Here is a 22,294-nt window from a genome sequence, read left to right on the forward strand (position 1 = left end):
ATTTTATTTATTTATTTATTTATTTTAATTTTGCTTTTTTTGTTTTTTTTTAAAAGACAGGGTCTCACTATGTAGTTGAAACTGACTTGGAGCTCACTATGTAGCCCAGGCTGGTCTCAAACTTACAAAGATCCTCCTGTCTCAGCCTCCCGAGTGCTGGGTTTACATGCATGCTCTCCCATGCCCGGCCCACTTTTATTTTTATACTTTGATTTTCCCAGGACATTTGCAATTTTAAGGAGATACAATTTACAAGGATCATTGTTCACTTATTCACTCTGTCTTCTGAAACTGTTTATCAAACAGGTCTACATTGGTGCCCCCCTTGCACAACACTGCCACAGAGCATGGCCATGATCAGTAAATCTTTCTTGAGGTCCTTGACCCCAAACAGTCTCACCCTGACATAGACGCTGGGCTCGCTGATTACTAAAGATTAAAGATCTACTGGTGGCAGAATAGTGGGTCAAAGTCCTGCAATAACCAAGGGGCATTAGAAAATATCAATTCTTGTCCTTTCTGAAACTTCTCAAAGTCAAGTGCATATGTGAAAGAATGATGATCGTTTATTCTCTGTTGCATGGCACATGGTTCGTCTTAGACTAAAGTAACTCTGTGTCCCTTCCAGAGGTTGAAAGAAGAGATTGCATCAGGTGGCACCTGTCCATAAGCTCCTGCCTGACCCATCAACCCCAGCCCTGCCTTGTTCTGCCCTTCTGAGTAATTCTGAGGTAATTCAGAGACACTGTAGATCAAGGTCATGAACCATGTTCTCCCCTTTTCCTGTCTACAAGGGAAGGTCAGTGAGAGCACGGACCATCTTATCTGCCCCGCAAGACCTCTGTGTGTTATCACTAGAGGAAAGGTGTCTACAGCTTTGGCTCCTCAGGCAGCTGCAGCGACACTGTCCTGGCTCTGTGTCCAGCCCAGGGACTGCACCAGGTACAATGCTCCTCCTCAAGATCATAGTTTAATGCAACCTGGGTAAGACCCGGAAACTTCTATTTTTAAATGTGGTGTCTAGTGATCAGATAGCTTCAGAGTAAAAGGTTTCACTCTTTAATAATGAGGCTGATTGCATTCTGGATTCTTGGCTTTATTTTTCTTTGTAGTGTTTCTCATAAACCGACATATTTTATATGTCCATAGACTCGTTGTTCAAATACCGTTGGTTTCCTTCCATAAAGTGAGGAGTCTGCCAAGGCAGGAAATGCCTCTCTTGCTCACAAATAAAGAACATGGTGCATGAATGAGTGAATGTTTAGGACATAATACAAAAAAAGTCGATAAATCCACAAGGAAAGGAATCTATCTACCAAATCAGGGGTCAGAAACCCTCACTATGGCTTTAAACCAATCTGAGATTTTTTTCTATCAGTTTCATGAAACATGGAATTACTAACCCAGTCAGCAACTTCCCTAAAATACAGAAGCTCAAGAAAACTGAACTGATTTTGTGAATCTCAGTTAAGCAAGCTTCAGCTTCCTCAGCTTGAGTTTACATGACCTTCCTCACTGAACAAATGCTGTCAAAAACTAGGTCTCAGAACCGCCCCTCATGGCTGGATCTGACAGTGAAACCCAGGCCTTTCCTCACTGATGTATTGCCCTTGACTTTTTCAAGGCAGAAATTTTACACTAAGATTTATGTGGATGAAAGTCCTCAGTGGCCTTGCCTGGTTTTTATTTCCCTTCACTTCACTAAATGGCTAGGGATTATTCACTGCCCTGCTGCTTTCTTGAGAAGGACATTTGGATGAGCTGTGGGGGACCAGCTCCCGCTAGTCGAACAGGACCTGAAGGAGAGAGTGAGGATTGAAAAGGAAAGACACTCTAGGCAGAGTGGAGACAAAAGACTGTCTACTTTATTTGAGGCAAACCTGGTTATTTATACGTACATCATCAGCAAAATCTACAGAAGAAACATCTGCAGAAAGACACCACAAGAGAATGATTAGACACCATAGCATTTTACAATTCCTACAGATCAAAAGGCATTCACATGCACTTTGGGCCGGAATGCTCTCTCTATCTGGTCTCAATGGTTTTTATTGACATCGAGTTGATAGATTAACTCCTTGTTCTTAACCACTTCTAGTTTTTCCCATACTGTTCTTAGGTGAGAGTTTCAGTTTCCCAACAATGAGCGACACATCTGTCACCTTAGATTATTAGCAACTAGGGAGGGCAGCATTAAAAAAAATCCAGAGGGGCCAGGCAGGGATTTAGCTCTGTGGTTCAGCCACCTGCCTTGTAAGCACAAGGTCCAGAGTTCGATTCCTAGTACAAAAAAGAAAGAAAAAGAAAGTCCAGGATTCAGGATTTATACATAGGGCAGGGCTTCAAGTCCAACCTGTGGCCTGGATGTCACCAGGGAGGAGGAAGACACTCAGTGCTCAAAGAAACCAGATTACTCTTTGAAAGATGAATAAAACAGACAGAACCCTAGGTACACTAACAAGGAATAAAAGAAGGAAGACATGAATCACCAAATCTGATACAAAAGAGGCACTAGTACTATGAATAAAAAACTAATAAATAAAATTGTTTGCATAAAGATGTAGCCTAATACAAACAAAACAAAACATGCAAAGGCATGTTGATATCAGATAAGCCAGACTCTAGGGCCAGACACTCAAGGGAACACATGATTATCATAATCACGGTATTTACAGTCTTCAAAGAGGACACAAAAATACCAAAAAGACTGCATATAATCATTCAACAAATATATCCAACGAGTTTAGCACCTGCAATCTGCTAGGAACTATGCCTAGCAATATATCAGGGAATGAGTTTATTCCCACAATCACAATGTGCACTTTTTAGCATGGAAGACAAAAGTCAGCAAAATGACAGGTGATGCAGGCTTAGAGGTGACTGTAGGGTGCTGAAGACCACCAGGGTGTCTCTCTGAACACAGGCTCTGCAAGCCCAGAGCTGCATGATGCTGGATGGCCATGGGGACCTGAAAACACACATTCTGCAGGACCAGGACAAAGCCGGTGTGGTTAAGGCTCACAGAGCACAGTGAGTAGATGCTTTTGGGTGGTGTAAGTTGGGCAGACAATTCTTATTTTATTAAGAAAATTAGGAATTACTGAAAATTTTAAAGAAGTTCTTATTTTTAATATATTGCTCCACCCACTGTTCTGAAGACTGAAAGGAGGCAGCATAAAAGCCAGGAAAAGGGGTTGAGGCTCTCATGGTATCAAGAGAGGACAGTGACAACAGCTGGGATTACAAACAGACAACAGAGGGCGGAGGAGGACTGAGCTCAGAGTGTGTCTAAAGATGGCAGCCCACGGGGGGCAGAGGGAAAGAAGCCACCTCCTAGGGTTTGGGTTGGAGGATCTTGGCACAGTGAGAGGAAAGAGAGACAGCTGCAGATGTGAACATGCAAATCAAATTCTGTTTGGAAAACCTAGTGAGACCTAAGCAGTGATTTCAGGTAGAAAGTGAGAATGCAGGGTGAGGGACCAAGGAGCAGGTGATATATAGAAGTGCTGCTCACCTGAAGGCTCTGGCCCCAAGGCGCATCACATGCTTTGGCCACCTGGAAGTCAACAGTGAGTGTGCGGGGCTGAAAAGACAAAACCAGAGAGGACGGGGCTTGAGAAAGAGCGGGAAGTGGGAGCCGAACGCCATCAGTGCTTCAAGGAAGCAGAGAAATGGTGGGGCTTGTGGTCGGGGTGTGGGAGAAAGGACTGTGTGTTTCTGGGAGTTTGGTGGCTCATTTATGCGCTAGTTGGGATGGCCCAGTAGAGGGGATAGACGGATGATACCGGAAGGAAGAGAAGAGAAAGAACAGTTGTTAAAGTGACATGCATGAGTGGAAAAGTGGCCAAAGAAGTGAGTGCCAGAGGAGACAGCTTGGTCCTCAGCAGGAGCAGGAGAGAGGCTGAGAAGAGTTCACCATGAGCACAGGTTCAAGGGTATAGAGAGATCAGCAGGAGATGAGCAGCATTGTCTTCCGACAACTTCTGTCCCTCGGTGAAATGAAACATCATTTTATCAGCTGGACCAAGGAGTAGAAAGGGGGAATGAAGCTTCTGCAAACAGGAATCTGCACAGCAAGTAAAATTTACTAAGGACCACGGAGACAGACAAGAAGAACTGGTTCACACTGGGGCCCATTAAAATATCCATGAGGATAAAAAAGAAGCAAAAACTAACAATAGAAAAACAAAACAGTCTGAATTTTCCAGGTAATTTCTGTTAAATGCATGGTCAGTGAGGATAGATTGAAAAGCAAGTTATTTGCTCTGCTTTGAAATATAGATTGTGTACTTGAGAACACCATCTGAAAATGTGAATTTCAGGAAAATTGCAGGACATTTCAGACAGAAAAATCCTTTAGGCATCTAAGCAAAAAAAAGAAAAACTAGAAAATGAATTATACACTGGAAAATCGATTTTTTTTCAAAAGCAACACTTTATGCTGAGAGAAAATGCAGTAACATAGATAAGGTAATCAGGGAAATAAAATGTGGAGCAAAGATTTTGTAGCCTTTTATATCCAGGGAAAATGAGCAATGAAGTATGAAGAATTCAGGCAAACTGTTATCAACACTGAGGAACTGAAGGGGTGCTGTTCTCAAGGGTCCTTCCAGAGGAATCTGCTAGAAAACAGGCTTCAAAACCCAAAGCGACTAAAAAGACATCAAAAGAAGAACTGAGGGAAGATAAATACTATTTGTAGAAGACACAAAGTTTTGTTTTTTGGTTTTTTATTTTTGTTGGGTTGTTTATTTGTTTTTGTTTTTGTTTTTGTATCAAACTCAGGCCCTTGCACTTGTGATGCAGGCAGCAGGACCACTGAGCTAAATCCCCAACCACAAAGATATTAAAAAGAAAAGAACGTTGGCTGCAATGGATGTATGACCTGCCCAAGAGGGTATAAAATGGGGAAAATACTCGAAAATGCAACTGTTCTCAGTGTTTGTGTTGCTGAGGAGACACTGTTAGTCTGAGACTGCCTGTGGAATACAGTGATTCTGTGGTGAGCGACTGTAAGACATTTAAATGCTATCATTCTCTGTGTCCCCGAGAACCAGGAATTCGGGATGGAAGAAAGGAGATGCTGGTATAAAGTTAAAAAGCTAAGACAAAAACAAAACTAAAAGCTCTGTAGCTTGGACTGTTAGTGCACCTTGTGGCTTCCTCCGTGTACACGGTGGTTTGTGTTTGTGTGTTCAGAGTTCCTGGGCTCCATCCACTGAGCAGGAGCAGGGAACAATGCCACCGTGAGTAGCTAGGTCACTTTGCATGCCAGTGTTCTCCAAGTGCCATTTTCCCACCAAAAGAAATCTGAGCTGTTTCCATTTTTGTTTGTTTTGTGTTTTTTGGTATGGGGGATCGAACTCAGGACCTTGTGCTTGTGAGGCAGGCGGAGGCACCACTGAGCTACGTCCCCAGCCTGAAACCGGAGATATTTAATGAAAAGCTGATTTCCAGTGTGGGGCACGACAGACTCAGAGTGCCCCTCAACTTGTCACATTCCAGAGCTACCAGTTGCAGGCTGATCAGAGAGGAGAAAATGGTGAAGATTTCTCTAGTTGCTTGACCTTGGGTTTCTGCTGTATTTTTCCCTAGAACAGAAGATATCTCGTCTCCATCTAGATCAACTCAGGTTTTCCCTCCCATCCCCCATTGTGACATTTGATAATGAATGATTCCTCTAAATTTGTTCTGGTATTGGCCAGGTCATCCCTAATATGAGTTTTTGTACATCTGTGGTGCAGGGCTCAGGGCAGTGTTGGCCAACCTAGGGCACCAAGCACTGCAGCCGGTATTTATCAGTGAAAGCTCTAAAAGGTTCACCTCTGCTGATTTAGGGCACCTTTCACCACAGGATTGCCAGATCACAGCAATCTCTACTGGGCTCTTCGGCCTATCCTCCACTTCAGCCACATCTGGAAACCCAGCAGGCATGAACTCTACCTGAATTTCCAGCTGCCATGTAGGCCAGGGAAAGCTGGAAAGACCTTTAGTGCCAAGCTTAAATTTTAAAATTACCTTGTGATTTGCAAAAACACAGCTTTTCTTGAAATTACGAGAAAACTGAGATTATGGAGCTAACATATGACACGAGGCCTCAGGAAAGACAACTAAGTCCAAGAACAGATGAGACACTGTCGTGTGTTCTTTGTGCAGAGTGGAAGGAAGAAAAGACACGGAAAGGAACGAAAGGGGAATTCAGTAAGATTTCTGAATTAACTACTCCACCAGGCATAAGCAGGCATAAGAGTGTTCCAGCCCTGGGAGCTGCAGGCTCTTCTAGGAGCTAACCGGGTGCTCACCAGCAGCACTGAGTCAGATGGAGACACCAGAGATGTCCTCCCTAAGATGCCTGCCAGGAGAGCAGGAAAGGCCACTACTGGAAAGGACAGCAAAGGAAGGCCAGCTGAGGTCATCTCCCTTATCTCGCCTACCAAGCAAAACCCTGAAGGAATTGGAAGAAGGGGAGTAAGAATTACACCCAAGGGCTCAGGTCAATGCCATATAGCCATAGGAAGGAGAAATAACAACAGTGACAACATTTCAGCCCTCTGGTAAAGAGTACAAATGCCATCGGTTATCTCTGAGACTGGGACATGCAGGATTCTGAGAAAACCCAAGATCGGACCTATAACACCAGAGCATGCCCCTTGGCCAGCACCTGGCTATCGATATCAGTAACAGCTTCACTGCTGCAATGACCCAAGATCAGGGAGAGAGAGAGTTTTTCTGAGGGATGAGCACAAGAGAGGCCTTAAACTGAGGATGGAGAAGAAAAGAAATTTTTGACACAATAGCCTCCACCCTAAACTCCCTGCTAGACAATTGGAAGTCAACAGAGCATGGAAAGTAACCAAAGCAACAACAAACACCAAACCTCATAAATTTCAAACTAGATGGACTCCATCTGCCACATTAAATGCCTCATAAAAGACATGATATGTCCACTTCCAAGAATAAGTACCACTCACCTCTGACTACTGCATTGTGTAGGACATTGGCTTTCACTGAAAAATCACAACAGACTAAACAAATCAAGGAAACAGAACCAAAGGAAGAACCAGACACAACTGTGACACATGATGTAGGAATTATCAGAATCGAAAATATCCATGAGCATCACACTACATGTGCCGGTGGAAAACACACATAGCATGTATGATCATAAGGAGAAATTCACCAGAAAGATGGACACAGAAGAAAGTATTAAAAATGCAGGAGGAAAGACTGCCTTTAGCATGTCAATAAATACCACATGGCTAAGAAAACCTATCTGTGAGCTTCAAAGCATGCTTGGAGAAATCCTCAAACCTAAACACACCCAGACACCTGGGCAAACATTACTTCAGGTTTTTTTGTAACGTGCTTTTAGATGAGACTTACACTGAAGTCAGTTGACAAGTAAAGCAGACATCCTGCCTTTGTCCATTCAATCAGCCAAAGGCCTGAATAAAATGAGACTCTGATCCAGCCTCTCTCAGATAGGACAGAGTCCTCCCAACAGGGACAGTAGCTCTGTCAGATCCCACACTGGAATACCAGCTCTGCATACTCTGGGCTTCCAGCTCTGTGATCACATGGGACAGCTCCTCATAAAAGTCTTCTGATAGATGATTGGAAGATAGACAGACAGATAACCGATTACCAATGGAGTGATAGATCCATCTTCTACTGAGTGTTTCCCTGAAAACCCTAACATACCTGGGACCTGGACTGCACCAAATCCTGGACAGAGTCTTAAGAAGACTTCCCTCCAGTTAATATTGTTTCTCATCCACACCCAAAAAAAACACTACTCTTATTTCCAAAGACACCTTAATCACCAATTCTTTTAAAATAAGATAATAAATATAAAAAGAGAGTCATTCATAAACATACTTTAATTCTAAGTAACTTAGAGCTAATTAATGTAACAAAAGAAAAGCACTACTTCAAGTTTTAAAACACCAGCTTTATGGAAGAATTATTCAATAGTCCTAGTGTTGAAGAATTTGAGAGTCAGGAGATATCACAGGTGAAACAAAAGGATTTATACCAGATTCTAGGTGCACACTGGCCCAACAGACTTGCCTCCAAAGGCTGAGCCCAGAACAAAGGAAGGGCTCTAGTTTAATACATGCTGTCTAAAGGGATTAGTGTACCTAATGACATGAAACTTGTGGACAGAGCAGAACAAAGGTAATTAGTGAAACTTGTGAAAGTTTTGCAACTTAGCATATCTCGATGGCCTTGGTCAGGTAAAAACAGAACCTTATGAGAAGAGGAGATTGTGGAACCATACTTACAGGAACAAAATTACTAATTTTATTTATAACAGAACAAAGAACAACAGCCATATGGAGGGTGAAATCTAAATGGAAATTTGCTTCGGTTGGGGAAACTTGTTTTCCCTTTTTTTTGTGTAAGTCCTGCTTCAGTAGAACTGATGATGATTATATGGGTGGTAAGTCTCCATGGTTTATTTTTCTCAAGATTTTTGTTTGTTTGTTTAGTGTCTGAACAAGTGCTGACAGCTCAGCACAGAACAGGCCAGGGATATATCTCAGCTGTGCCTGCTTGGCAAGTGCAAGGTCCAAAGTTCAACTCCCAGTACCAGAAAAAAATAAAGACTGAACAGAAAAAATCCCCCCAAGTTAGAAGGAGTCCATTACCACTTTTTTTATTACCACTTTTATAACAAATATTCTTGCATGGAAATTTTCTTATTCTGTAAATATTGATGTGTAAACTTAACTTCAGTGCTTACTTAGCAACAAGAACTAGCTAAGTGTTTATTTTGACAAATTTGTGCAATTGACTAAATGACTTTTTATTATTGATTATTTGAATATTTCATGACAACGGTCCCAGCCTTAAATTTTAACCAGTGTGAAAATACAATCTTTCACTGAAAAGATGAAATAGCATCTGATTTGTGACAGTTTTTTGTTTTATACAGTATGTATTCTGAATCAACAAAAGTGGGTCAGAATATAAATCTGCATAATAAACTCTAGCTTTATTTTTAAAGAGAAAAATGCTATGAATTTGTGAACATTTTGCTTAGTACTCCAGTTAGTTTCACAATATCCATGAAAGCTTAATGAGATTCTAACCATGAATGCAGGGATAATGGTCAACATAATTATGTCTGTTAGTTAAGCCAATTATCCTTTTCCACCTCCGTATGAAAGAATAAACATGGTGGCATTTGTTTCTTTGTTTGTTTGTTTTAATTGCATTCACTTACTGCATCAACCATGTTCTCATCACCAAGACTCCATACAAGACACCCACAAAGGAAAAGAGGACAGTTGTATTTTGGCTCACATTTTCAGTCCATGGCTGGCTGGCTCCAAGGCAGGAAGGGCCTGGTCACAGGAAAGCTGCTCAAGTCATGGTAGCCAGGAAGCAGAGACAGAAGGGAGGAGACAGGGAGGGTGACACAGTCTTCTAGGTCATCCACCAAGTCACCTGCCTCCTCCGGCCAGGCCCCACCTCCCAAAACGCTGTCCACTCTGGTGCCCCCATAATTTAGTCCCCTTCCAAGAGCCCTGAAGGCCTCTGGGAGGGCATTCTCCATGTAAGCCCTAGCAGTTGCCAAACTCTTTAGGACAAAATCAAGCAAAGAATTATTACAAGTTTAAAAATATAATTTAGTTGTCTTCAGCATGGAACAGCAAAGGAGCCTGGCAGCAGCTTGCTACCTTCTGGTGGGGCCGCCTTGGCCCAGTGTAGCAGAGGAGTCCAGCCACATGGGCACCAACACAGTGGTGTCTGTGTCTCACCCCTGGAAACAAGAGAAAGAGGGCCTCCAGGAGGCTCCTGGAAGGATATTGAAGTCCACTAAAAAAGTGAAGAAAATCTGTGATAAAAGCGTATCACACCACCATAGTTAGTAAATTGGAGGAAACAGCACCTCACATCAGAACATGGCCTAACTTCTGGGAACATTTTCTTTAAAATGGAGTACTACTCAGCCATAAAGAATGAGAAATAAGAGGCATTTATAGCTAAGGGGATGCACACTGAGGCCACAGCTGAGTAAATATGGAATAGTTTCTCTGGTGTGAAAAGCTAAAAGTGTAAATAAGGTTGAAATGGTATCATTGATAGTATGAAAGAGAAGAAAGTGGCTAAATGGAAAGTGGGAAAGGAAGGGAAAAGGAAACAAGAGAAAATAAAAAATGTGAAAAATGGAAAAATGGAAACAAAGTCCTTGTGAATAGGGAAGAGTGAAGGGGGAACCGAGATACATCATGTAAAGGTGCAAGATGCCAATGATGAATGTAACTGTATTGTTTGCTTTAAATGTACCAATAAACTTAATGGGGAAATATACATATAAAATGTAGTTTATATAGATAACTGCCCATTTAGTCTAGAGGAAATGCAGTTTTCCTATTGTTTGTTTCCATTTCAATTAGATTTTACTTTTTGGAGCTAGGCATGGGGAGCAGACGTGTGGGGAGCAGGGAGCAGTGGGGCAGTCGGGTCTAGGTGAAGTATTTCATTGTGGGTCCACACCTGAGATGCAGTGAGCATGGTGAGACCATGCGTGGACCCCTGGTGTGGCCTGCGCCAGCATTTTTGGGGGGAACTGTTCACGGAGCCGTGGTGCTGAACAAGAGTGCAGGAGGGTGAAGTGTGCATCTGCTCCTCACCCAGAGCATCCTTCCCCCCCATCTCTCTCCTCACCTCTGGGGGGCGCTCCTCCCTCTCCACTGCTGGACCTCACTGTGGCCCCATCTAGCCTGCTCTGGCCCCACTCAGGTTCATTCCCCAGCACCCAGCCACCTGCCGACCTGAGCTCCCCCAGCTGTCCCCACCCTCAGGCACGCTGGCCAGGAAGTGGGAAACCCAGAAGCAGAGCTCTGCTGAGACAGCTGTGAGGCCCTGGCTCTGCAGTCTCCCCCTGCAGACTCCTGGGAGGACCTGCTCTCCAAGCCTTAGCTCCCCTCACTCCTCCTCCTGGAGGGGGCACAGCTGTTCCCTCAAGTGGAAAAAGGTCTGTCACCTGGCCTCTTTGTAGCAGAGACAGGCAGAGGCTGCCCCTTGCTCCTATCAGGCCCATCTCGGTGTTGTAACTGGCAAAGAGTCTGTCACCCCATCCCCACTATGGTGAACAGAGGGAGGACACACAGACCTCTGTGTCGCAGTGGTCACTAAAAGCAGAGCAGCCTCGGAGCACAGCATGCAGTGCCCATCCTAGGGGAGGGGACAGCAAGGGAATAGTTGTCGAACTGGCATTGTTGCTGCTCACAAATCTGCAGTCACATCAGGACAGTTACTTGGAAACTGAACAGTCCAGTGTGGTTCCCACACAATACCAACTCTCCCCTTAGATTTGTGCTTGTTTTCCTCTGGATTGCTAAATATTTTGGTAATATGTAACCCAACTGATAGTAGTATTTGCTCCATGCACCTGAGAAATTTGATTTATTTTCATAAACCTTGTCCTAAAATAAGTGCTGACTCGAGAACCAGGGAGTCAACAATGTCTGCCCCTTCCACACTGTGTAGCTTCCTGCAGGAGCCTTAAACCGTCTCAGCCCTTGGAATGGGAATCCCTGCTAGGCTTCTGGGATACTGTGATGAAATAACAAAAAAGCTCCCTGAAAAAAGTAAACATGCTGTGAAAATAAAGGTATTAGTGGAACCTCAGCTTGACAGTTAAAGTCATCACAGTACCCCTATTGCATTGCAATGACAACATCACAAACCAGATTTGAGGTCTGCAAAGAGCTTGGTGCCACCCATCTTTCCACATTACCCCAGAGCCCGGTGCAGGGCCTGACACTCACAGGCTGCATGGGTCACAGATCAACAGGGGCAGCACTGCTGTGGATGCTGAAAGCAGGAGAGGATCGCAGTTTTCTCTCAACCTAGCCTGGGCCCAGGGCAGCCATGGTGAAGCTGGAGCCACAGCTGGGATCTGACAGGGTAGGAAGTGCAGGGGGGGCAGCATCCATCACCACTTACTGCTGTCATCAGCACAGGTGACCTGCAGGAGCATAGACACAGCGGCTGGAGCAGATGTTGGAGCAGGAGCAGGAGAGGCTGCAGGGACCACCGCCTGGCCACCCAGGTAGGCCATGCCCAGCAGTGACCACAGCTGCCTACACTGGATTTCACAGAAAGAAATGGCTCCTTTCCCATCTCCCCACACACATTTCTCGTTGGCCAATATCAGTGGTGACAAAGTGAAGTACCAGCCACCAGAGAGGCACCTCAGAGTCCTCTCAAGCAGCAGGGTGTCTGCAGCACATGAGCCTGAGAACACTCAGGTGATGTGGGCGCTGGGTCTAAGGCCTCACACAGCACAGCTGTCTCTAGGGAGGAAGCTCCCCACACCTGGGGAGAGGAGCCATCGCTGCTGTGGCCTCGGGGACATGGGGCCTGGAAGGAGCCGGGAAGCCGGCCCCTACCAAGGTCATCAAAGGCAGCAAGGGGACAGAGAGAAAAGGCTGAGTCAGGAGAGATCAAGGTACCCTCAGACTAAGGAGGGCTGAGAGTGGGACTCAGAGCAGGGTGTGCACGCAGCACACACAGGCTGGGGTTCCACCTCAGCACCCCAAACAGCTACCTCAGACCCGGTGTAAGCATGAAGAAGTCCGCCCTTTCCCAGGTCTTATAACTTCCCTCATGGTGTTTTTTTGCTATCTTTCTGTAGTGATTACCAGTACAACCATGAAAATGAAAAGTAATGAAATTTGGCCTTATTAGAGGCACAGAAGAGAGAGGGAGTCTAAAGCAATCCTTTAATCACTCTTTTACTCCATCTGGAATATCCTAATCTTCCTTATTATCACTGTGTTAACCTCAGACTTACACGAGAGTCGTGCAAATTTCCTTATTCCTTTGTGTCTTCTCACGGCCTTTCCCTCTATGATGAGTAGTCAATCAAAAAATGCACCTACTTTAATGGGAAATATAAAGGAAATATATTTCATTAGCCTGTAGAGTGGGCCATCACCATAAGTAAAATTCTGTACTTGGTATCCCTCATGCATGATCACCATTAATGGATTTTAACTTAAATAACTAAGCCACTCTTAACTTATTATATATAATGAAGTGGAATTAGACTGGAAAATGAAACATATTGTATTGAAAAATATTATTAGGCCCTTATTTTGCCAGGTATGTGCTAGACGTTCCTTTATGTTATCTTCTAAATGGTCCAGTGAGGCAGAAATTACTGTTTCTGTTTTGTACGTGAAAAATTCTGGTAGACTGCCAATGATTAACCCGATATTGAACTTACACATTAAAATCAGAATTTCTACCTAGTGCCACTGAATTCTAAAGTATCTGTTTTACTAAACTGCGTTGCTTTGGTGAGTGGAGCATTATTTTATACCTACTCCGGCATATTACATGTATCCATCCAGTGCACTATTTTATTAAGATGCAGCTTCTCCGGGGCCATCATACGTGAGAATCTGTTTTCAGAATCACAGCATCAGAGCTGCTTCCTCCCAAATCCTGCTTAAGGCCGCATGCAGGACACACGTAACTTCACTGGTGAGCAAGCACTTTCCAGTCTTCTCTCCCCATGGGAATCAGCAGCTTGCACAAAAGACAGAAACCTCGCACCTGTGGTGAATGTGAAGTGGCCTTTTCCTCCTCTCCAAGCTTCCCCAAGCATCAGTGGCAAGACATCGTGGACAATGAGGCTTCAACCCCGCTCTGCTCTGCTCATCCACGGCAGCAGCCTGGCTGCAGCCATCGCCCAAGATATGCAGGTGGCAGAGCCTGGCTCTAGAGGAGGGATTTCTAGGTGGAGTTCAGGCACGGGCCCAACAGGGCTCACCGTCTGCTCAGCACCAGCCTTCTTCCACCTCCCTGCTCCTTCACAAGCTCAGAAATACCTTGAATCCCAACTCAAACAGAAACAGACCACCACAAGGGCACTGGGGTTTGGAATCCTCTTCACCAATGAGAACTGTGTTTGGCCTTTCTGGTGAATGTAGCGCAGGGAGACGCTCAGCGTGGATGGCTGCTGATGGGCACCTCAAAGTGCTGCCGAGGTTCCCGTGCACCTCTTATCCACAAAGACCGCCAGCCCCTGATGAAGGCCTCACTGTGCTACTGCAAGTGGCAGCACTCAGTGACGTGGCAGCTCCTGCCTTACAGACGGACTGAAGTGGACAGGTGCATCAGAGAAACCCATGAAGAGCCATCGTCAGTGTCATTGTTTCCTCGGCCACCCCCAGACCTGACCTAAAGCGTGAATCAGAAGGACTCCACTCATCTCTAACAAAAGTCACTCAGAGCTCTGCGTGGGCTGGAGACCACATCTTTACCCACCGACCACCCTGCCTGGACCCCAGTAGGGCAGATCCCCAGGTCCATGTGGTATCAGGGAGCTGGGGCAGCAGAAGGGCAGCAGGCGGGGTCCAGAAAGCAATGGAAGAGGGCAGAGGGTGGACGGAGGAAGGTAGAAAGCAGGGGGCAGGGGCCAAGGAGCAAAGGGCAGAAGGCAGAGGGGTGGGGCAGGGCTGGGATCTGGCAGGCCCCCACCTTACTCTCCATGTTGGCCTCTCCCCTCTCCCAGTCTCTGCCATGACAGCTGGGACAGGACACAGGAATGTGGGTGAGTGAGGAATCTAGGCCCAGAGTGCAGCTCAGCCACCCGACACGAGGCTGGCAATCCCCAGAATCCCACCCCACCCTGGACCTCTGAACAGCACCATCCTGAATGGTTTCTCCCTCTCTCCACATCCCCAGTGGAGACCCCCAGGACCCCTCTCTCCACTGCCGGGGTGCAGGAAGGGTGGTTTTCACAAGTCACTAAAGATGAGACCTCGTTCAACAGCCAGACCACCTCCACCTGGCCTCCTCCACACCCACCACACACGCGCCTGGGGAGAGCATCAGAATCGCAGGTGGAGTCTGCCAGACATCTTGAACCCAGGGACTGGAAAAAAACAAAAAGATGGAGAACCATGGGAGTTACAGGACAGAGTCCGAGTCCTTTGTTCTGTGCCTTACCTGACAGATATTCTGCTTATCTTCTTGGTATTTTCTCCACCAACCTCAAGTTAGAAATTGGATTGAAGCAGAAAACTCATTCCCCGATATCCTAAAGTTTAGAGCACAACAGAGAGGAAAATACAACCCAGAACACCACGGAAAACCCACTTGCGGACAGGGTGAAAGACAGGCACCTCAGCATCTCCCGCATCCCCAGGTGGGGTCACTAGTCCTCCCCTCTCTGCGGAAATGTCACAATGGGCAGCCACCCTCCCAGCAGGGACGGGGGCTGTGCAGTAGGCTGGAGGTCAGGCAGTGCGAGTTTCCTGACTGCTCCTGAGAACAGGCGAGGGGGAGCTGATAGATTTCACTCCCTTCTGGTGTCTAAAATGGGGGCAGAAGCAAGACGGAAAGGAGAGGCTGTGAGCATGTGCCATTCTTTCAGATTTGGGGGCAGTCCCTCCTATTTGTTTTTTAGCTATTTTTATTAATACCGGGGGAAACAGGGTGAGATGCCAGCAGAGACGCATCCCTGGGGTCCTTCACTGAGGAGCAGGGTGGTGAGGAAGGTGACAGCAGCAGACACTCTGCCCTGCACTGGCCTGGGAGGGCTCCTCGCCCTGGCATGATCCCCACGCAGGGGACATGGCTGGGTCAACACCCACTCAGCTTCCTTACACAGTGCCCTACTCTGTGGACAGAGAAAGACAAAACTCTTGTGAGGACAGTTTGGGGAAAGTGAAAGGTGCTGTGTCACCTGCTTCCCGGGGACACTCCCGACAGCTCCGGGGACCAGCATAACCGCGGCCGACAGAGAAAGGCAAGGGCACTGCAATGGCGGCACCAAATGACTAGGAGAAGTTGCTTATGGACGCGGTCTGCTCCTGGCTCGTTAGCAAAACTCAACACATCACGAACGTTCTCACTATCAGGGCTCCAGGCAGGATGTCATGGGCCCCCCAGGCAGCCAACACCCAGTGCGGGTGTCCTTTGAGGATACAGGACAGAGGGACAGAGGTTGGAGACGTGCATCTCATCGTGTGGCCACCACCAGGCATGTTTGGAGCCCCAGGAGCTGCAAGCACTGGCCGGAGCCCAGCTCTGCCCCCAGGAACCTCGAGTGCGTCGCGTGTGTTGCCGTGTGGCACACCACCCGCTCTGGGGCTGGGCACCCACCTGCTCCCGGTGCACACTGACTGAGCGCTTTCCCCGTACCAGACGGCAGCAAAGAGAGCAGAGACTTCAAATCAAAGAAACCATTTCTCAGAGGAGAGCGCACAAGGGAGAATCACAAGGAAACCTTCAAGATAAATACACCAAGAACAGCCACGTGAGAACAGCGACAGCATGGTTAGGACGCTGCCAACAGAAGCACCACAGAGTCGTCATCCCAAAATACCCAGGAAACCGTGAAAGGCGTCAGCAGGACGGAAGTCAGGCTGGAGCGGAAGAATGCGGTTGCGTTGTCATGGTGCCCTTGAAGGTCCTCGGGACTCTGTCCAGCTGTCGTCCTCAGAGCCTCGGGACTCCACCACAGCCTGGGCAATGGCCACCACACAAAGGGCGGTGGGGCCCGTGCTGTCCCCGACACCACTGATGACCACAATGACAGAATCTGCGGGCTGATCCCACTCACAGAAAAGATGCTATTTACTGTGTCTAGAAAGCAAATTCCTGTTTGTCCTTGGAAGGTGATGCTTACACCACAGGAGACCAGGTTGTTGCTGCTGTGACCCCTGCAGGCCTTCTGTTGGAACTCTGTACCATCATAATGCACTGGTATGGTAAGAAGGCCCCAGGGAAGTGAAGGACGCAGGAGAGCTGCAGTTTCTGTTGGTGGGAACACAACAAAGGAAGCAGACAGTGACAGGCCTGTGCCCCAAGGCACAGCCCCCTGCCTTCCTCCCCCAAGGGTCAATTCCCTGGGGGCTTGGCCTGAGGAGAGGAGTAGCTGGGCTCTCAGAGAAGCTGGCATGAGACCAGGCCATTTCTGCGGGACAAGCACACACATGTACACCATACATGCACACACACACACACACACACACACACACACACACACACACACACTACCCCAGGCCTAGGAAAGCACTCAGCCAGCTGGGCTGCTCAGAGGGTGACAGTCAGACCAGGTTCCAGCTTAAGGTCAAGCACACCTAGGTGGCACTGTGTCCTCTCTGTTGTGTCCCCCACCATCACCACCAACCCAAGATGTCTTCAGGGGCCTCAGGGACAAAGCATGTGCTTGATAGTGCTGAGCTCAAAGCAGCAGGGACAGGTGCCCCCCGCAGCAGATGTGCTATTAAGGGGAGGCTCCACGGCACACATTTGCGAGTGCCAGAAAGACAGAAGTGCCACGTTTCTCCAAAAGAAACTCTTTTCATCTTTTTCATCTTGAGACAGGGTCTCACTAAGTCTCCCAGTCTCTGGTCTCCAACTTTCATCCTCCTGCCTCGACCTCCTACAGTGCTGAGACAACAGATGTGAGCCACCAGGCCCAGCAAGGACTGACTTTTGAATTAACTTACATTTAAATACCCACACATTTGGTGCTAGAAGCTGCTGTACTAAACAGTGCGGTTCTGGAATCGCCTTGACTTCCCTGTGCCTTTCGTAACCCTCTGGCCTGAGGTCAGGGATCACTGAAAACCCTCCTGAGCACTGGGTCCTGCACACAGCAATGCCACCGCTCTGGAGAGGACTGGAGCTTTGGTAAGGCAGTGCCTGCAAATGCTGCCCAGAGCTGGCGCAAACAGCGTACTTGTTGGCTTGGCCAGTGACCACTGAGCTTGGAGGTAGAGTGTGGCAATCAGAGTCACAAGCCCTTCTTAGCTGAAATAGAGGGAAAATTCTCACTTGGTGAGGAAAGACATGTCTCTGTACCATCACCAGGTTTGTTTTCTTCCTAGCATGACCACTCACTAAAGAGGGATTGACTTATTCATCTATGTGACTTTTATCAGTCTATGCTGTAAAAAAGCAAAGTTCGTGAAGGTGGTTTGCTCTTCATTTCGAGAAGCTGACATCGTGCTGAGACCTTGCTGGGACGGGTGCCGTGTGAGTGGACCCCAGGTAGCCGAGTGATGCCAGATCCTCCAGCCTGGCTCATACTACTGCTCGCAGGAGAGAGGAAAGACCCCACACACAGCGAGCCCTTAGTGGCGGGTACATGCAGTGACGCGTGGCCCAATTAAGCTGAAATCAGATGCTATTTTTTTTTCAAGATTTGGAATTTCAACTTTCTGGGTTGTTTTATTATATAATTACTCAAAAATTAGTGAGTCATTTAAATTACTGTACAAGAAAATTGGCGATAAAATGATATTCTGTCAAAATTAATTGCCTCTTTTTCCCAAAACCTGTTTGTAAAGATTTCAGTCAAAATGTAAAATGTTTTCCAGAAAATAAAGCTCAATTAACATAAATGAGATAAGTACATTTTTATTCAATGATGTGCTTCAAATGAATTTTGTGTGCTTTACCACTCAACAAAAATAACACATAATAAAGTATTCAGAAGCATATAAATTGTTCTTAATTTGAAGAACCATCAGTCAAAATATATTAAGCTAATAAAGTCAACATTTACATAATTTGGTGACATTGCCACCTAAGTATACTTAGGATAAACTGTACTAGATTGCAATTTACTGAGAACAAAACCATACTAATTGCCGGAGGGGTGCTTGAGTCCTGACTGAGTGTGTAGCACTTGGGAAAGCAGTCAGGATTCGCAGTCACCAGGGTTCCGAGAGGTGGGAAGGGAGAAATTAGGAAGTGCACACTCCATATCAGAAAGGAAACGGTGTTCTTTGTTTGCTTTTTGCCTCCTCTGTAGATTACTGGGTAAGACCATCAAGTCCAAGGTAGGGAAATAAAATAAATTTGTATCAGATGTTTAAATCCAAGGCAATAATTATTATAACAGCCTACACATGGTTACTCTGTGTCCACTACTGATCTGAGATTATGTATCTGTTCCCTGGCTAGGTATTCAAAGCAAACTAAACTAATTGCCTTCCCATGTTTAAAAGAAAACTTTAGATATTATATCGAACAGGGTTGGTTTGGGCAAAGAACTATTCATAAGTAGGGCAGCACTCAAAACCAGGAGAAGCTCAGAGAAATCTTCCCTTCGAAGCCCGACATGGAATCAGAGGGGAGCTGATTTCCATTGCCACAGCCGTGCCACAGCCGGTGTGCTGTGGAGCTCAGGAAGGTGCCTGCCTTGGGCATGATCTGATCGCTGGCTGCTTGTGACTGGCTGAAGCACAGCTGTTTGCGTTAGGTGAAACACAGGTGTTTGATTCCGTACCGTACTTCTGGTCAGGGTTCGATGTGTTTGTGTTCTAAATTGGCCTGCAGTTCATTAGGTAGGAATTCAAAGTACAAAGGCAACCTCTGGCTAATGTCCTCCTACTTATTTAATTTAACACCCACACACTTGCAAGTCATTTGAGGTCTTTTCCTAAAATGCACTCTGAAAAATCAAAATATAGATAGATACAAAACAGATTCTTTTGATGTTGAGCATGTTTAAAATGCACGCATGATATGTAACCAAAATGCACCTTTTCCTTGGTTCTCTGAACTCTCTGTAGAATTCAGGAATAGTGTGTATTCAGCTTGCTGAGTACACAGAGCTCCCTCCCTCAGCTCCTGTTCCTAACTCCCCACGGCTTACTCCCCAGCCATGGCATGGCTCTGAAAGACACCAGGGCAGCCCCTGTTGGACCAGAGGGGTTGGTTCTCCAGCTACTGTCACCCCAGTCAGCTGCCACATGAAACCCCTGGGCAAGGTTTGTGTGGACTTATCAGAAAAGCAAAGGAGAAGAACCTAAAAGTCTTTCTACTAAGAACCCTACTAAGACTTTGAGAATCGCTCCAAAAACACAGATTGTGGGAAAGATGGTTCTAAGTTGTGGGGTGTTCCCAAAGGAGAATTCACACGTGACTCATGGTTCTACATGGTGGTGAAGTTGTGAAATACATCACTTCCATCAGCACTGAGCCAGGAGCAGAGGCTGAAGTCCCCATCGTAGATGTCAAGGCCAACTATTTAATGTGATTATTAGTTGTTAAATACACACACACACACACACACACACACACACACACTAGGTTGAGTAGCTGCATGCACTAGGATGAAGGCTCTAGCATTCAAGGTTTTGCTTATCCACTGGAAAGCACTAAGTGATGAGTTTTACAGTAAAGTCCAGTTCCACAGAGGGGAAGGCTAGGCACAGGGTGGATGAGGAAAGGAGGAGAAGAATCTATGCTTGATGGTCACAGAGCCACAAGATGGAAAGCTAAGAGGGTGGATGGTGGTGATGTTTGTGCAATTAGGAGTGTGTGTAACACTGAGCTGTGTACTTAAACTGGCTTAGATGCTTAATTCCATGTCATATGTGTTTTAGTGCAATCTTAAAAGTTGAAGCCAAAGTCTCAAATTCAATATTAAATGCCCAGTCCCATGTAATAATTAAAGCTCCGAACTTGGCAGGGTAAGTTCTTCTGTCGTTGTGCCCATGATGTTTTCCCTGCTGGAACACAGGCCCCTGGGTCTGGCTCAGGGAAGGGTGGAATGGAAAGAGGTCACAAAGACCAGCTACCTCCATGCTGTCACATCGCCCACTGTAAACTAAGTCACATAACCAACCCACTGTACGGAAGCATCCATAAGGTATTTCTAGGGGAAATAAATACACCGAGATAAAAACATCATCAGAAGAAGAGAACCATTCTAACATGTAAACTCTACTTAACACTCGCAATGATAGAAGTCAGCTGGACTTCACCTCTCCTCCATTCAGCCTGATGCTTTCATTGAAATAGACTGATCAAGTCCAGTCTTACTCAGAATTGTAGTTAGAAAAGACAGGGCTACCTTAATCATCTTTTCAGATAACTGAATATTCTTTTGATACTATACCAAAAGATGATGAGTGGAAGCTTCTTACGGGATAGCTGCAGGATAGAATCAGAAATGAGATTTTTTTTTTTTCAGTACCAGGGATCAAACTCAGAACCTGGTGCTTGCAAGGCAGGCATGATGCCACTGAGCCAACCCCTCGTCCTCTGCCAAGTTAAGGCAGGTTTTCCAAAAGCTGACATGCTTCATTATGCGGCATCTCAAAAACATGTTAATTAATTTACTACCAACACCATCAGAAAAGAGCCTGCGGAGAAGCTGCCGGGGCCATTGTGGCAAGTTCTCTAGAACACTCATTTTTGCTTGACTGCCCAAATGTTCATATTAGCTGAATTTGCTCATTAAAATAGAAAAGTCAAGTATAAAAGCCCATGTCTAGATTATCATAATTTTTCTGTCTACCCATTTAAATATAAACAATGATCCACAAGGGAAAAAAAACCAAAAAAACAAAATGAAGCAAAAGACAAAGAAGCATGTTCAGCATCCAAACAGCTGCCCAGCGCGCATCGGGGAGGCCAGTGTCACAGTAGGTGTGTGGCAAAGGCTGGCAATGCATACTTGACCTTCCATGACAAGGGTATTAAAAGCATACATCTTGAGGGCAGAGGTTTAACAACATTAACAATTCCATTGCTTCACCAAGGACACTCAAGTTAAGCTGGCACTTTTCCGTACTAGTGTGTGGGAATAAATTGAATGACTTCTTCTGTAACAGTGAAATGTCTGATCTGTGTGCTAAAGTAGAAGTTGTCTTATCCACTGGTAGGGTTTAGATCTAAAATGTCCCAGAAAGTCTCATGCATGTGGAAGGTGGTTAATGAGTTCATGGCTGTTAGGAGGTGGGGCCTGGACAGAGGAGGTCATTGGGGGCCTGACCTGGAATGGTGTTTCCATGATCCTGGCTTCCCCTTCAAGGTCTGTTTCCTGACCACCATGAGCAGAGCAGCTGTCCTCCGCCAGGCCCTCCCACCGTGCCCTTTCTGCCTCAGAGCTGACCGTGCATGCACTGAACCCATGAGCCAAAGTAAACTTCTCCTCCTTCGGGTTGTGGTGTTGGCTATTTTGTCCCAGTGACAGGAAAGCTGACTGATACACCCACCACTGATTTCACACCATCAACACGAATATCAGTACAGTGGAAAAGGCAAATGTATGTCTAATATTATGATGATGATAGTTTTGGCCTCTCATGGAGATGTGCAGGGTGTGCAGACCCCACACTGAGATCCACTGTCCAGAGCTCTGTGTGCATCTGCGTCCAGACCAGCCTGGGCAAGGGGACAGGGGTGTGTCACCCATGAGAACTTGCTGTGCATCTCCTGTGAGAACTTGGTCACTTGGCATTAGCCCTTCCTTTCTGGCCCTCACTGCCAGAACCTGGTGGGTTAAAGCAGCAGCCAC

The 22,294-nt window shown here is 46.2% G+C and overlaps 1 long non-coding RNA gene across 1 annotated transcript; it reads right to left on the bottom strand.

Moving 5' to 3' along the window:
- Positions 1–11,789: 11,789 nt before the first annotated feature.
- Positions 11,790–14,192, bottom strand: LOC104847919. The gene is made up of 3 exons (XR_776260.1): positions 13,347–14,192; positions 12,812–12,898; positions 11,790–11,983 (listed from the first exon to the last, which is right to left on the bottom strand). It is a non-coding gene; the product is annotated as an uncharacterized LOC104847919 (long non-coding RNA).
- Between the last annotated feature and the right edge of the window lie 8,102 nt (positions 14,193–22,294).

The sequence above is a fragment of the Fukomys damarensis genome, unplaced genomic scaffold, assembly GCF_012274545.1.
Source record: "Fukomys damarensis isolate Sample0158 unplaced genomic scaffold, DMR_v1.0_HiC HiC_scaffold_25, whole genome shotgun sequence".
NCBI classification, from domain to species: domain Eukaryota; kingdom Metazoa; phylum Chordata; class Mammalia; order Rodentia; family Bathyergidae; genus Fukomys; species Fukomys damarensis.